The sequence below is a fragment of the Nicotiana tabacum genome, chromosome 23 (genome assembly GCF_000715075.1).
Source record: "Nicotiana tabacum cultivar K326 chromosome 23, ASM71507v2, whole genome shotgun sequence".
Lineage (NCBI taxonomy): Eukaryota > Viridiplantae > Streptophyta > Magnoliopsida > Solanales > Solanaceae > Nicotiana > Nicotiana tabacum.
In genome coordinates this window covers 114,895,812-114,912,047 of record NC_134102.1, presented here as the reverse complement: position 1 = coordinate 114,912,047, position 16,236 = coordinate 114,895,812, and the positions used below count along the sequence as shown (strand labels likewise).

Below are 16,236 nucleotides of genomic sequence, written 5' to 3'. Positions count from 1 at the left end.
CCCTAGTCTCACTCCAAAAGTACATGTTATAACATTCCCAACTTGTCGACTTTCGACGAAACATTATTTTCTTCAATTCCTTTAGCTTCTGAACCTTCCAACCTTTTTTGCACTTGTTGTTCATGATCTTCAATATTTGTAACCTCCGAGGTAACATGATTAACTTACTTTATATATTTTCAAAGATGATCTCATTTTTTGTCCTACATTAGTTTGCTCACGACGCAGTTTTTACGTACGAAAATATAGGGTGTAACACGTTTTCTCTTCCCTTTCTGTTTTTATATGTGATATTGCATGTGATTTTACAGTTATAATGCTCCTAGATTTTGGATTTAATGAAAGTGTTTGGTTGTTATGGGTATGACCTTAATCAAGTTAATATGATGTTCAATGAATGAAATTGGGAATTTATGTCAGGTTTTAATTATTCCTACTACCTGGAGTTTCTTACAATTTATATGGTTGTCTATGTTCACTCTTCTCTGGTTTGAACATAGATTTTTCTCAAGCATTTTTGTCTTGAGCCTCTAAAGTAGATTTAGATGAGTTTCTTTAAGATTTTGTGAATTTTTCAGTGGTTTTGCTTGTTTTTGGAAGGTAGTTTCTCAATTTTTTACACTTGCAAAGGTATCTATAATTGACAATACAGGAATGGAGTGAAGGAGCTGAACTATGTGAACAATTATAGAGTGCCAAAGTGATTTTAGCTCCAGATTAAGTAATAGTTATGTCTTTACGAGTTGGTGATTTTTAATTATTATTAAAGCATCCATGAAAGAACTTTGGTCATTGTATTTTGTATAGGGTTAACTTTCTTTTCCAGTTCGAAATATGCCTACCATCATAAGCATTTTGTATTTTGAGTTTGTTGGTTACCGAAACTTACTAGTAATATTTAATTTACTAACGAGAATAGTCTACTTGTATGATGAGAGCTTGATGAGAATGTATTAACTTATTAGTGGAAGCTAATTTCTTCATGATAGTAATTTTTATTGTTCTGATGATTTTTTTCCTTTGAGCCTTGAGTTGAGAAATTGGAGAAAAAGAAAAGAGAATGAATATATAAACCTTGTGTGATGGAGAAAAGCAAGAGAGAAACAATATAGCTATATAAAAACTTGTGTGAGAGAGAGAAAAATAAGAGAGATCCAAGTCACTTTCTTATTGAGTAACTAATCCTAACACTTGTTATCCTGCTGCATTATTGAGTAACTAATCCTAACACCTACTATCATTCACTTCAGTACTATTTCTTTTATGTTATATATTGGTATTCAATCATAAAAAAGGTAAAATAATACCGGCTTAACTATCCGGGGTGAATTCTTTTAGATAGAAAACTGTGAGATAAAAATCTTTCGCGATACCTGCCTCTTTGGTTTTCTATGTTTTTTATTTCATGTGAGATTTTTGTTAGAAGGATTTACTGATTCATACGAAAATTGACATTTTAGAAATTTAAGATTCATATTTTTTTCTTTAATGGATTTACTGATAAAGTTAAGATGGCTATGAGCTGCAGGACCATAGCTGCAACAGTAACCAGTCCATAAGTTGTTGTGTCAGATACCCCAGTAGCCTGCTTGAATTTCGTATCAAGCGATGAAAGTTTGAAGCAAATGGAGGTTTGTTTTTGGAGTATAGGCTATAAGTCACTATTGACTTTCTGAAGAAAAGATAAGTTAATTATTTGTAATTCTTGGTTTTAGACTACTGTTCAAGCTCTATGTCAATTATTATTTGGTTACGTTATTGTGAGTTCCTGATTATTTGTGCGTCATGACTTGTCTTGGGAGTAACAGAGCTGCTAGAAGCTTATGTCAAGAGGCAATAGATTTGGAATTAAGCATTAAGGAATAGCAGTTACTGGTCAGATTGGTTTTTCTAACAAGGTACATATCTTAAAAGACTATTATCCTTTAGTAGTGTGTGCAAACTTTCTGCAATTGATATAGATCAATTCTACAAGTGCAAAAAAAATTTATCTTTTATTTTAGACGCTTCATAGTTGGTCAACTTTTCTGGTCACCTGAAAATGGATCCAACAGACGAGGTCATGCTATAAAATTAACGGGTAGATACTCTCTGAACTAAACAAAAAAATATATATGTTGCACTAAAAGGGTGTAATTAATCTTCATTTAAAAGTATAACAGGAAAATGCAGTCTATTAGTAAGATTAAATGACTAAACTTTATTTAAAAGCTTTAGCTGCTCAAGATGTAGCTAAGGCTGCCTTTGCAGTAGGAAAAGAGCAACCTGTAGCTATTGAAGCCAAGGAAAACCTCGAGTAAGTGTCTATGATTATTGTCCAACATGAAAAACCAAAGATAGGGTGGTAAAATCTTCCTCACTTATAAATTATAGTTTCAATTTTCTATAGAATTTATACTGACATAGTGTTTAGTGATTTTATACTTTATTATTTGGAGTGCTTACAACATCAATTAATTGATGGCTCCTAGAAATGATTGGATGTAATATTTACATCTATAAGAAGAAAAGATTTCCTTTGATATTGAGATCTCAAAAAATTAAAATATTTTTGGGGTAATACTGCTTGTGAATATATTCTTTTATGAAATATCTACTAATTATTTATTTATAATTTTTTGTAGGCGAAGCAAATGAATGAATAATAGACAATAGCAGAGAAGAACTTGGATGTATTAGTGATCGTTGATAGAGTTTCAGATGTTCTAGGAATTATTTATTTTTGAACTTTTTGAAAACTTAAGTATGCCATTATATATTTTGATACACAAGTTGAATATTTTGGATTATGATTTTATTGATCAATAGTTTTCTTTTGTGATTTATGCAAATCTCAGAGCATTATATTTTATTACATAGGTTAATTACTTATCACAGCCAAATAAAAAGGTAAATTCTCACATTATTAAGTTGTTGCAATAGGTTCCAAAACCGTTGTAAAGGACTTAATAAAGTGTTGCAATACACTAGGAAACCGTTGCAATAGCCTTACAAATTGTTGCAATAGTCTTAACAAACAGTCGCAATAGCTCGTAATAACCGTTGCTTTATATGCATAATAACCGTTGCAATATCCTCAACAACCGTTGTATGAAGTGATATTGCAACAGGTACCCACTACTAGAAATTCGGCAAAAATCGACCAAGGTCGACCGACCAACTTTGGTCAAATTTTCAATATCCTCAATTTTTTTTTTTACGAAACCGACCAACTTTGGTCGGTTTTCTTTGGCGCAAAAATGCGGGAAACTATTTTTGAGTCCCGCGAAATTTATATTTCAAGAAACCGACCAACTTTGGTCTGTTTTTCAATTAAAATAAATAAAAATTAATATTAAAAAAAATGACAAAAATTAGTCGGTTAATTCGGCAGATCATTTAAAAAAACAAATCAACTTTGATCGGTAATTTTACTTTTTAATAAAACCGACCAACTTTGGTCGGTTATTTTCATGCGAAAATATAATTAAAGAGTATAAATCAAATAAAAGACAGTCTTAAAACAAAATGTACCAATGGTCTAGTGGTAGAATAGTATTCTGCCACAGTACAGACCCCGGTTCGATTCCCAGATGGTGAATATTTTTATTACATAATTAAAATACCGACCAACTTTGGTCGGGTTTTTTTTTTGCAATATTTTTTTTTTGAATTTAATTGACCGACCAAAGTTGGTCAGTAATTTCCAACCAACTTTGGTCGGTATTCCTTTCCGACCACAAAAATACCGTCCACACATAAATGGTTGTGTTTTGGTCGGTTTTTGGCCCTTACCGACCAACGTTGGTCCATTTTTTTGGTCGGTTTTTACCAAATTTCTAGTAGTGACTCAACCGACCTATTAGACTAAATAACCATTATAATAGATGAGCCTATTGTAACGGTCCAAAACCCTTGCAATAGAAATCCTACCGCAATGGTTGTAGAACCATTACAATAAACCGTTGCAGTAGACCTATTGGCACGCGATCTGGTGAAATGGTCCTTAAATCGTTGCAAAAGGTCTATCGCAATGGTTTTGCTGTCTATAGCAACGATTTTGCAACCGTCACAATAGGTCTGTTTTCTAGTAGTAGAATTTGACGACTTAGTATAAGCTGGAGGGAACGGCCTTCATGGGGTGTATCCATGGTCGCTCCACTATGGCGTTGTACGCGGTGTCTTAGTCCATGATGTGGAATGTGGTTTGAAGAGTCATGCCACCGGCCAGAACAGGGAGTGTGATTTCCCCGGATGTCCGTTCAACTTCATTGTTAAAACCAGTTAGCGTGATGTAGCGTGGTACTATCTTATCCTCGAGTTTCATTTGGTAAGTACTCGGGGATAGATAATGCACGCGCCGCTCCCGTCATCTATCATAATGCGTTTAACATCAGTATCTAAAATTCGCAGAGTAATAACGAGTGAGTCATTATGCGAAAAAGCCAAACCGTCGGCATCCGACTGTCGAAGATGATACTTTCTTCGAGTTCATCGTATCATTCACGGGTGATAGATCACATGAGTTTGTGGGTAGTGGTGAAATTCACATTGTTGATAGAGGCATCATTGCCGCCGCCGATACGAGCTGGTGAGGGTGGCTTAGGCGGCCCTTGATGTTCGCGTCCTCTGGAGAAATTGGTTTCTCCCCTATCACTTAGCAGCTCTTTAAGTGGTCCTTGTCGTAACATGTTCACGACTTCCTGCCTCAAGGCGATGCAATCTTCAGTCTTGTGCCCTCGTTCCTGGTGGAACTCATAGAAAGCGTCGAATTTTCTGGTGTTAGGATCCGATCTCATCTTTGGAGTCCACTTCACTTTTGGCCCGAGCTTCTCCAGGGCATAGACTATCTCTGTAGGTTACACACAAAAATTGTGAGTAGATAATAGGGGGCATACCTCTGTCGCTCCGATGAGTTCCCATCCTTGGTCTGGATGGACCTTCTTCATAGCGGGGGGAGGGGGCAGCGGCCGCCCTGATATATGGTTGATGTTGTTCCCTATTAGGTCGCAGAACTGGATGATCTCTTCTGGCATTATCTTTTCGATCCTCTCTTGATTCGGCTTGTACCGAGGTTAATCGGTGAGTCGACCCGTTGAGGTAGTCCTCATCTGCACAGACCTCGACACAATAAGCATTATGGATTTCGTCCCAAGTGGTCGGGGGTACTTCATCAACCGACTCAATAGTTTCCTAGTTGCTCTTGAACCATATCTACTCAGACGGTTCTAAAAAGCCGCGACTGTCATCCCTTAGGATACATTTGGCAATGTCATCCTTACTCGGTTGAACCGAGCAAGGAAATCCCTCAGTGCCTCCCCCAGAGACTGTTTAATAGCAAATATGTCGTTCACTCTCGCATCGGCCTTCTTGGCTTCGTCATGAGCTATCACGAACATTCTCTTCCATTTCTTCAAAAGTTCTACGGAGCATGCCGGTAGCTGTGAATACTAGGTTAGTGCCCCTCCAGTGAGGGTTTCGCCGAACTTCTTCAACAAAATGGAAGGGACTTATTCTTTGGCAAGGTCGTTGCCTTTTACGACGGTGACGTAATGAGTCACATGATCCTCGGGGTCGGTGAGTTGTCGTATACTCTGAGGTAGGGCAGCATTTTGAAGGATTTTTGGTATAGCATACGGTGCTGCATCATCACTGTAGGGCTGCTCGGCGAACCGGCCGACATCCCTCTTCTGCAACAGCTTAGGAGTGCCTGGTAACTTGTCGGCCCTTTCTTGGTGTTCTTTCATTTGACCTCGGAGCGCCTTCCATCCTTTTTAGGATGGTCGTGAGGGCGTTTTCACCTGCATTGTCAATGACATTATGAGTAATACATGTAGTCTAAGGGAGAGGTGGATTGCATTGTTAATCTATTTGTTATATCGTGCAAGTCCTTACAGTTTCTGCAGTCGTGCCTGGAGCAGGCTTGCTGAGGATGCTCGTTAGCGTGTTGATCAGACATGCCTCGAGGAGTTTTTGTACAGTTGGGGGTATCCCTTCCTCTACAGACATGGAGGCTCCTTTACCTCGGGGTTTCGTTATGCTACAGTATGGGGTGGTGACCCGTCTCGCCTAGGGGATGCACTGGGTGTCGTGTCCTCACCCGCCGTTTCACAACTTTCATTGATGACGTTCATGAGGTTGGTTGGGAGGTCACTTGCTATTCTCGTCCTTTCTTCTCGGTTACCTGCCATGTAGGGTTTTGTATGCACAAAGAAAGGAGATCTTGGGTTTTGTAATGTTAGTGACTCGTGATAGTCGTAGATCTAGAGGAAACTAAAAATTTAACTAAGAAATCTCCACAGACGGCGCCAAATTGTTTGACCAAAACTATGGCTCTTGGTTAAAATAATTAAATTTATGTAATTATGGGTTAAACATAGTTAACAATAATATTTATAGATGTAGCTTTCAAGAGTGCAATAAACTTTAGATGGATTTGGTCAAATAGTGATAATAATATGCAATAACTGTTCCAAAAAGCACGAGCAATAATGTAGCATTTAATAACAATGAATAACAATAAATGGCACTAAGTAAATATGAGAAATGATTCACCCAATAAAGGATAAACTAGATGGTTGTTCCTTCCATCAATGATGAGTGACAGACAAATCCTTGAATATTCGAGTTATTCTCGGATTTGATGAAAAAATATGGAATAATATAGATAAGAATCTCAATAAAAAAGCGGTATTTGTATCTTAGTAAGAGAGAGAAAGAGAATCTTTTTGTCCAAGTGTGTTCTTACAAATGAATATTACATGCCCTTATCATTATCTTTCTTTTCTATTTATATGGGGCATGTTCCTATGAAACCCTAACAGTACAAGCGTAGGGAATATAGAAGGAATATCCAGTAAAATATTCCCTTTTAACATTCTATCTTATAAACTAGTCGTTACAGTTGTATCAACAATGCTCGACCTCGACTCTTATTGGCATCTCGACCACGGCTCTCGTCGACTCTTCGACTATGAATCTTGCTGCTTCTTGACCCATCTCGACTAACGACGACTCAAGAATTTCTTTTTTAGGATTATCTTGTTCCAAATATTATAAGGACTGATTTTGACCCATACAAGTTAGTCATTGTGCGGTGTGCCCCGAATAGCAAGGACAACGCCGATGATAGCGAGATTATCCTGCCTCTTGGCGACCTTGAAAGTATCAGGTGGTTATGGACCTGTTACCAGGCAGTTGACGGAGGCACGTGCCTGCTATAATGCACACTGATCAGCAACGTGTTTGTACATATAAGTTGTAGGCGTTTGGACATAAAAATTATAACTTTTTTATTAAAAAATAGTATTTAGAGTTGAGGTGAAAAATAAACTATTTTAAAATTTGGAATCATGTTTGGACATACCTTTCACTTGAAAAAATGTTGTAGTTTTGTGAATGGGAAAAAAATATTTCTAAAAATTTTGATATGTTTTGGTTTTCTAATAATCTCGATAACTCCCATCCCTTTCATATCCATAACCCCCAAATATTTAATGTGTAACTCTATGATAATTTATCTTTTTTTTATTATTTTTTCTTTCATCTCATTTAATCTATTTAACATAATGGAATAATAAAGGACCTAATGTAACCGTTTTCTAGAACATAGCACACTTAGCTTTAGCACTTGAATATCATTTTCATTTATCATTGTTGTCCTTTGTTTGTTTAAAATTTAAAATATTACTTTCATAACTCATACCACCTTAACTTCTACTCTTAATAATATCCATAACTCTCATGCTTTTCATATTCGTAACCCCCAAACATTTAATTTAAAAATTAAGATACCTTATGGTATTCATTTATTTTTCCCTATATAAATTTATAACTTTGTTTCATGAGACCCCCACCCAAGGTTATCCTTTTATTTCTTTATCTAAAATAGTAATGTCGTCATATTTACTGCAGTATTGGATTCATGTTTTAGTTTGCACCGAGGAAGAAGGCTCTTGAATAATGATACATTTGCGGGAGAGGGTGTCAGCAAGAGCTCGAAAAACTATACATTGATTGCATTTCTTTTTCCATTATTTTCTTATGGCTTGTCCTAAGGTGTATCTTTTTCTTCTCTATTTACTTTCTCGTGTGTTCTCTTTCGTTTTATATGAACTTTCGATTGTCACAAGTCTGTATTTTTGTTTAGGCTCAAATTAGTCACTTATGAGTTAAACTTTGTTGGAAGTTTGCTAATTACTAACCAATAATAACTCATTGCGTAAAAGGAATAAATTTTAAACATTAAAATGCATCATTGAATATTTTGGAAACACTTCTTATTGTAGTCAATAAAAAGTGTTGGAGCAAAGAGTCACGAAGCAGGCGCAGGTTCTTCTCTGTTGAGCCTTCTGCATGTTTGTTTCTTCTATAATACAAATTATTTTCTGCTTCATTACTATTTGTGATTTTTATAATGTAAGTAGTGAATTTGTGTTTCATTTTATTCGTAGGATTGGATTGTATATTATATGTACAACAAAATAAAATACCTCTTTTGCTAATAGGATACAAATAATCATAACAAGTACCCTAAAGTGGATATGTTTGATTCTTCTCAAATTGTAATAATTTCTTTTCGAAATTTGTGTTTTGATTTTCTTCTTTGAATTGAATTGCTTATTATTTGTAAGATGAAAGTAAGTGTGTGTGTATATATATATATATATAAAGTTTTTGGTTTTGTTGATAGAATACAAATAATTGGAGCAAGTATTGTGAAGTGAAGTACGCTCTTCTCCTTGGAATAAAGAATAAAGAATAAAGAACAGTCTGGTGCACTAAGCTCTCAATATGCGCGGGGTTCGGGGAAGGGCCGGACCATAAGGGTTCGGGGAAGGGCCGGACCATAAGGGTCTATTGTACGCGACTTTACCCTGCATTTCTGCAAGAGGCTGTTTCCACGGCTCGAACCTGTGACCTCCTGGTCACATGGCAACAACTTTACCAGTTACGCCAAGTCTCACCTTCCCTTAGAATAAAGAATATGAGAAGGAAACTAAAATCCATTGAAATCAAGAAAAAATATCCTACGCAGGTAAATTTCCAGCATACTGGATCTCGAAGAAGGGACCAAAACATATTTGCCGATCCTTGTCCCCCAAGACCTAAAAAGAAAGCCGTTAGGCAACCTTCCATTGATGCGGCTGGCCATTCCTTGTTTGCTGTTTCAGCAACCATCTTTTGATTCCAATACGAACCACTGACTATCCCCTCTCAGGGGGGGGATAGAAAGGACCCACTTTTTTCAAAAAAATCCTTTCTCTTTTATTTCGTTTTTAAAAGAAAATGGGGAAAAAATGCAATTACCTAAAATCCAATTCTAATTAAAATGCTAAATATGTGATTGGGGGCCTGCACAAGCGATGGAGCATTTGATTTAATTCGATACAACGCGCAAAATATGTAGAATTATCTTTTATATATATATGGAAGACATTATCTCTTTCATCTACTATATATGTAAAAAATATTTTAAAATTTAGTGATATTTTTTACAACCGCGTGAAACGCGAAAAATTTCACTAGTTTAATATAAAAAGCTTGGGATCTTTGTTTCAGGATCTCTTAACTGTAGAATCAATGATTAACATTATCTTGTCAGAATAATTGATGATATCCTATCGCAATCTTCTAAATCTCCTCGTTGATCACTAATTCTGTGCACTTATTATAAGAAAATAAAGAAAATCAGAACCTGTAAAGATGATAGTTCTGATATTCAAGTAAGCTCCAAATTTACAACTGATAGTTCTCAACCTTGGCAAAAAAAAAAAAGGAAACCAAAGCCAAAAAATGAAAAACAAGGAGAGGGAGGTTCCAGATTGCTATTGAAATAGCTAATGAAAGAAAAATAACAAGTTCATTCCTGCTCTTCTAAGTGAGCCTTCTGTCTATTTATGCCTTTTGTGTAGCTGGGCTGGTGTCGTTTTCTCTAACAACTTGGCAGATGGTATTTGTCTTGGAGTTTGGGACCACGTATTGGTTCAGGTGTCTTGTCATATTTTTATCCCTGGTACTGCGCCTCAGGCCATCAGATGTGTGCAGTTGATTTGTTACAATGCCGCCCCCGTGAAGACGAACCTTGTCCTCAAGGTTCCCATGCTGCATCAGAATGAGGAAGTCATGTACATTTGATAAGGCACTGATGCACTTGATGGCTACCTCTAGTAATTGTTCGTGTCTGTAACACGCCCTCTGGTTGTAGGTTCATAGATGAGGAATTATCTAAAAGATCAATGGGAGTGATCTGATGGGAAGGGTCCCCCAAGCATTTGCGAAGCACAGATACATGAAAGACCGGATGGATCTTAGAGGATGGAGGAAGTTCCAGCTTGTAAGCTACCTCGCCAATGCGCTGAACAATCCGAAAGAGTCCAAAAAATCATCGACTGAGTTTGGTGTGGCGTTGTAAGAGCAGTGAGAGTTGGCCATATGGACGGAGACGAACATACACCCAGTCTCCCACCTCAAAGGTTACTTCACGCCGATGCTTGTCCGCTGAAGCTTTCATACGAGTTTGAGCTTGTAACAGATTGGCCTTTAAAACAACTAAAGTATCATCACGCTGAATGAGAGATGCAGCCACACAAGGATTAGTAGAACTATCCCTGACATACCTAACAACCGTTGGAGGGGGATGCCCATACACAACTTCAAATAGTGTCACTTTAGAGTTGTGCTGATATGAAGTATTGTACCAAAATTCGGCCCATGGCAAAAGAGGAAACCAAGTCGCTAGTGTATCAGTTGCAAAACAACGAAGGTACATCTCCAAGCATTTGTTTAAGGTCTCCGTTTGACCATCAGATTGAGGATGATAAGCAGAGCTTAAGGCCAATTGTGTACCTTGAAGTTGATGAATTTCATGCCAAAATTCAGATAAGAAGAGAGGGTCACGGTCAGAAACAATTGTCAGAGGAAATCCATGAAGCCGAATGAACTCCTTAACAAATATTTCAGCAATCTTGTGACTGGTGAAATGGGTGGGCAAAGCAATAAAGTGGCCGTATTTGGATAGACGGTCCACAATAACCCAAATGACAGTTTTACCATGAGAAGAAGGAAGACCTGGGATAAAATCCATGGAAATGTCTTCAAATATGGTATTAGGAATTGGCAATTGAGAAAGCAAACCAGCAGGTTTCAAGTTAAGAGTCTTTCATTTGTTGACAAATATGACACTCCATAACATGTTTCTTAACATCAGTACGCATATCCGCCCAATAAAAATTGGAGGAAAGGCGATGAAATGTACGGGATATGCCAGCATGACCCCCGAGCTTTGAAGAGTAAAATTCATCAAGTAATAAAGTGTGAAGTTGACTATTATGAGGAATCACTAAACGATTTCGGAATAAGAGAAGACCCCCTTGGAAAGAAAACTGTGGTAATGATTCGGATTCTCATGTAACTGTTTTTGCAATGCAACTAATTCAGAGTCGGATTTGTTTAGTTTGCACAATTGATCAATTAAAGCTAACTCTGTAACTGCCAACGTCAAAGCCTACATTGTAGATGCTCGAGATAATGCATCAGCAGCGGCATTAAGCTTTCCTGGACTATAGCAAATGTCAAAATCATATCCGATCAATTTGCTAAGCCATCTTTGTTGTTCCGGAGTTTGAATGACTTGACTGGTAAGAGACTTCAACGGTTGTTGATCCGTTATGATAATGAATCTGCGTCCCAAAAGGTATTGGCGCCATTTTTGGACAGCTTGAGTTATAGCAAACATTTCTCTATTGTAGGTGGAAGCCAATTGCATTCTCGGGGATAAATTCTGACTAAAGAAGGCAACAGGATGGCCTTCTTGAGATAAAACTGCACCAATCCCTGTTCCCGAAGCATCGGTCTCCACAGTAAAGACTTTAGAAAAATCCGGTAATGCCAAAACAGGAACAGAGCTCAAAGCCTTTTTCAGTTGGAGAAAGGCAGCGGAAGCAACATCAGACCATAAAGAATCTTTTTTTAAGAGATCTGTAAGTGGTGAAGCCAATTGAGCATACCCTTTCACAAAAGGGTGATAGTATCTCGTTAAGCCAAGGAAACCACGCACATCTTTGACAGAAGTAGGCAGAGGCCATGATAAAATAGCAGTAATCTTTTCCGGATCAACTTGAAGACTTTTCGAAGAAAGGATGTGGCCGAGATAGGCGATTGAAGATTGGCCAAAATGACACTTGGAGCGTTTAACAACCAGGGAATTTTGGCGCAGGAGATCAAACACTGATTGAAGATGATTGAGATGATCCTGCCATGACTGACTATACTACACATGTATATCGTCAAAGAACACCAACACCAACACAAACTAGGGGAGGAAAGGCTTGAAAATAGAATTCATGGTAAACTGAAAAGTAGATGGGGCATCACAGAGAACTCATAGTGCCCGTCATGAGTGCGAAAAGTTGTCTTCTCAATATCAGGTGGATGAAGACGTATCTGATGATATCCTGCCAAAAGATCTAATTTGGAGAAGAAGGCAACATTATGAAGTTCATCAAATAACTCATCGACAATAGGAATTGGGAAGCGGCCCTTGACAGTTATGGAGTTTAAAGCTCTATAGTCCACACAAAAATGCCATGTTCCATCATTTTTACGAACCAATAGGACAGGAGAAGAATAAGGACTGGAACTATGGCGGATGATCCCAGATTTGAGCATCTCGGAAACTTGACGTCCAATCTCCTCCTTCTGAACGTGAGGGTATCTATATGGGCGAACATTCACTGGATTAGCGCTAGGAATAAGAGGTATCTGATGGTCCTGAGGTCAGGATGGTGGCAATGAATTAAAGGGTTGGAATATATCATTGTAATTGTCCAACACAGATAATAAATCGGGTGAATATTGTGAGCACAAATCGGCACCCTGTGATGGAATTTCCAATCTCAGAAGATAAGAAATAGAATCTGTCTTTGAAAAGCGGCGGAGAGTGGAAATATTAACTTGACTTGGGACTGAACAGGGATCCCCAACCCAACAAATATGTTTTCCATCCATATTAAATTCAAATAAACGGTTAATATAATCTGAGGTTCTAGGACCCAAGGTGGCTAGCCAAATCACTCCCAAAACCATATTAGACCCATGTAGATCAATGACAAAAAAATTGGCTAAGAAAGAGTACCCCTGAATGGTTAAAGCGGTGGGGTCAATTCAGGGGTCAAATTGGGTTGTTGGGTCAGAGAAAAGGGATGTGGTTTAGTAAAAGAAGTGGGCCAGGTTGTTTGTTTGGGCTGGGCCAAATATTTCTATTCTTGCAAGAAGGCCAAGCCGATGGCCTCATTCAAGTCTGTTGGACGAAAGGAGAGCACATCAGCCTTAATCTCTGGCTGGAGCCCTGAAGTAAAACAATGTTTCAACATGGGCGGTGACATCTCTGTTGTACGGTTAGCAAGCTTTTCAGAGCGGCAGAGATAGTCATGAACAGAAGAAGTCATTTGTAATTTTGCGATCAAACTCTCCGGTGACTCAAATGATTTCGTCCCAAAACGAGTCACAAAAGCTCTCATTAAGTGAGCCCAACCGCATAACTGATGATTTCGATACATCCATTGATACCAATCTCTGGCGTCACCTTTAAGGAAGAAGGAAAATTGATTGATACGTTCTTCATCAGAAATATTGTAGTGGTCGAAATATTGATGGGCTTGAAAGATCCAACTGTTACACCCCATATTTTTGTACGTGAAAGTACGCCATAAATAAATTGATGAAAGTTTGGAAATGATATTACATCCCGCATTTTTGTATATTAAAATTTTATCGTAAGTTAATCGACGTGAATTCGGGAATGGGGTTATTTTGAAATTATAAGCATTATACTATTTCAAACAAGTGATGGGTAAATTGGTGAAGTTGAGAGGGTAAGCAAATCAAAAAAAATAAATTTCGTCAAAATTTGACATTTTGAGATAAAATACGGCCCGAGATAAAATACCCGGCATTTACGGACTAGTGTCATACAAGGTATCGCATGACCATAATAGTAAGGTGTACAAAGTGTATTAAAAGTGAGTAGTATTTTGAGTAATTTGAGATAATTCATAATTAGGTGGATAATTGGATAATAATAAACGGCAAAGGGCCAAATATACTCCACTACTTTCGAAAATGATCTAAGAATACCCCTCGTTATACTATTGGGTTATCTATACCCCTCCAGTCATACTTTGGGTTCAAATATACCTCTCATTTAAACGGAGGGACACGTGTCATCGTCCTGTTGGTCAATTCTAAATATCTCATAATTAATTAAAAAGACTCATTACCCATACCCGAAAAATAATAATTTTTTTTTTGTAAAAACTGGAAAAAACTGAAATTATTTTTACTAAAAACTGGAAAAAAAATGAAAATATCTTTTTTTCAGTTTTTACAAAAAGAACTGCTTTAGAAAAAACTGAAAAATATTTTCTAAAATAATGTTTTTGTAAAAACTGGAAACAAAAGCTGAAAATTAATTTTCTAAAGCAATTTTTTTTATAAAAACTGGAAAAAAAACTGATGTTTTTTTATAAAAAATGAAAAAAAAACCAGTTTTTACAAAAAAAGCTGCTTTAAAAAAAGCTGAAAAATATTTTCTAAAACAATATTTTTGTAAAAACTAAAAAATAAAATAAAAAACTAAAAAGCAATTTTCTAAAGCAATTTTTTGTAAAAACTGAAAAAACAAATTTTTTTTTTTTTCAGTTTTTAGTTAAAAGTATTTCAGTTTTTTCCAGTTTTTAATTGCTTTAGAAAATTATTTTTCAGTTTTGTTTTTCAGTTTTTACAAAAACATTGTTTTAGAAAATATTTTTCAGTTTTTTTAAAGCAGTTTTTTTGTAAAAACTGGAAAAAAAATATTTTCATTTTTTTTTCTGTTTTTAGTAAAAAAAAATTTTTATTTTTTTCCAGTTTTTACAAACAAAAAAAATTATTTTTCGTGTATGGATAATGAGTCTTTTTAATTAATTAGGAGATATTTAAAATTGACCAACAGGACGATGACACGAGTCCCTCCGTTTAAATTAGGGGTATATTTGAACCCAAAGTATGAATGTTGGGGGATAGATAACCCAATAGTATAACGATGGGTATTCTTAGACCATTTTCGAAAGTAGAAAGGTATATTTGGCCATTTGCCGATTAATAAATTTTAGTGGGAGATTAATTAAAAAAATCTTTGGATAAGGTTGAAGCCCCTAACGTGGCAGCCAATAAGAGCTAAAAGAATGGCTCTTGAATTAAGAAGCAACATGGCACATTTGGAAGACTAAAGGGGCTAAGTCATCAAAATTAGTGGGACCTACCAACTAACTTTTTTGAAGAATTCATTTTACAGTGCTAAGCTTCATTTTTTGATACTAAAGCTTACGGACGAGACTCCAAGAATTCAACCAAAATAATTCTTTATCATCTTAGCAATGTGGGTTGCTTCAATATTTCCTTCAAAACGTGAGATTTCAAGGCTCTTCACGAATTCAAAGTATGATATTCCATAGCGTCTTCAACACTTCAAAAACCCGAGATTTCAGAGTACCTTAATTAACTATACGGTGTAATCTTTCTCAAGAGAATCGACTCATGTATGTTAAGGCTATATCTTCTTTCTTTTTGGCATGATCTATACGACACGAACGAAACGAGCAAATGCACAATTTCCACAAATGACTATTCATAGAAATATTATGGGTGTCTATATTCTTGATTCCCCGTATGAATTATGATTATATCTTCTGTTCATGGGTCTCAGAAAAATACGTATTTGATAAAGTTTTATCCGACAGACATATTATTTTTATGACATTCCGAGAAAATTTTATTAACGTATTTCTTATGCATTTCATGCATTTATACATGTACATTGACTCATGACCAGATGTCATTTATACATGTACATTGACCAATGACCAAATGGCGTTATATACGTGTATATTATATGTATATGGGATATGGGAAAAGGTTACAACATTATATACGTACCACCATTTGATCAGCTGGTATACGTTGATGATTTACCCACAGTGGCCGAGATGATATAATGGGATGCCCTTAGAGGCTTGATGATGTTATGAACGCATATACCTATGCATGGTATGACATTTATACGCATATGCATGACATTATAAATATGAAATGATTCACAGAGTTATTTAGACATACATGTCGAGTCTTTTATTCCATGTTTCTTTCATGTCTATTATTTACCGATTTTCATTCCTTATATACTCGGTGCATTATTTGTACTGACGTCCCTTTTGCCTA

At 36.4% G+C, this 16,236-nt stretch overlaps 1 pseudogene; it reads left to right on the top strand.

Annotated features, from left to right (window-relative positions):
- The window catches only part of LOC142177339 (phosphatidylglycerophosphate phosphatase PTPMT2-like), a 101,525-nt pseudogene extending 94,313 nt beyond the window's left edge, over window positions 1–7,212 (top strand).
- The last annotated feature ends 9,024 nt before the right edge of the window (window positions 7,213–16,236 follow it).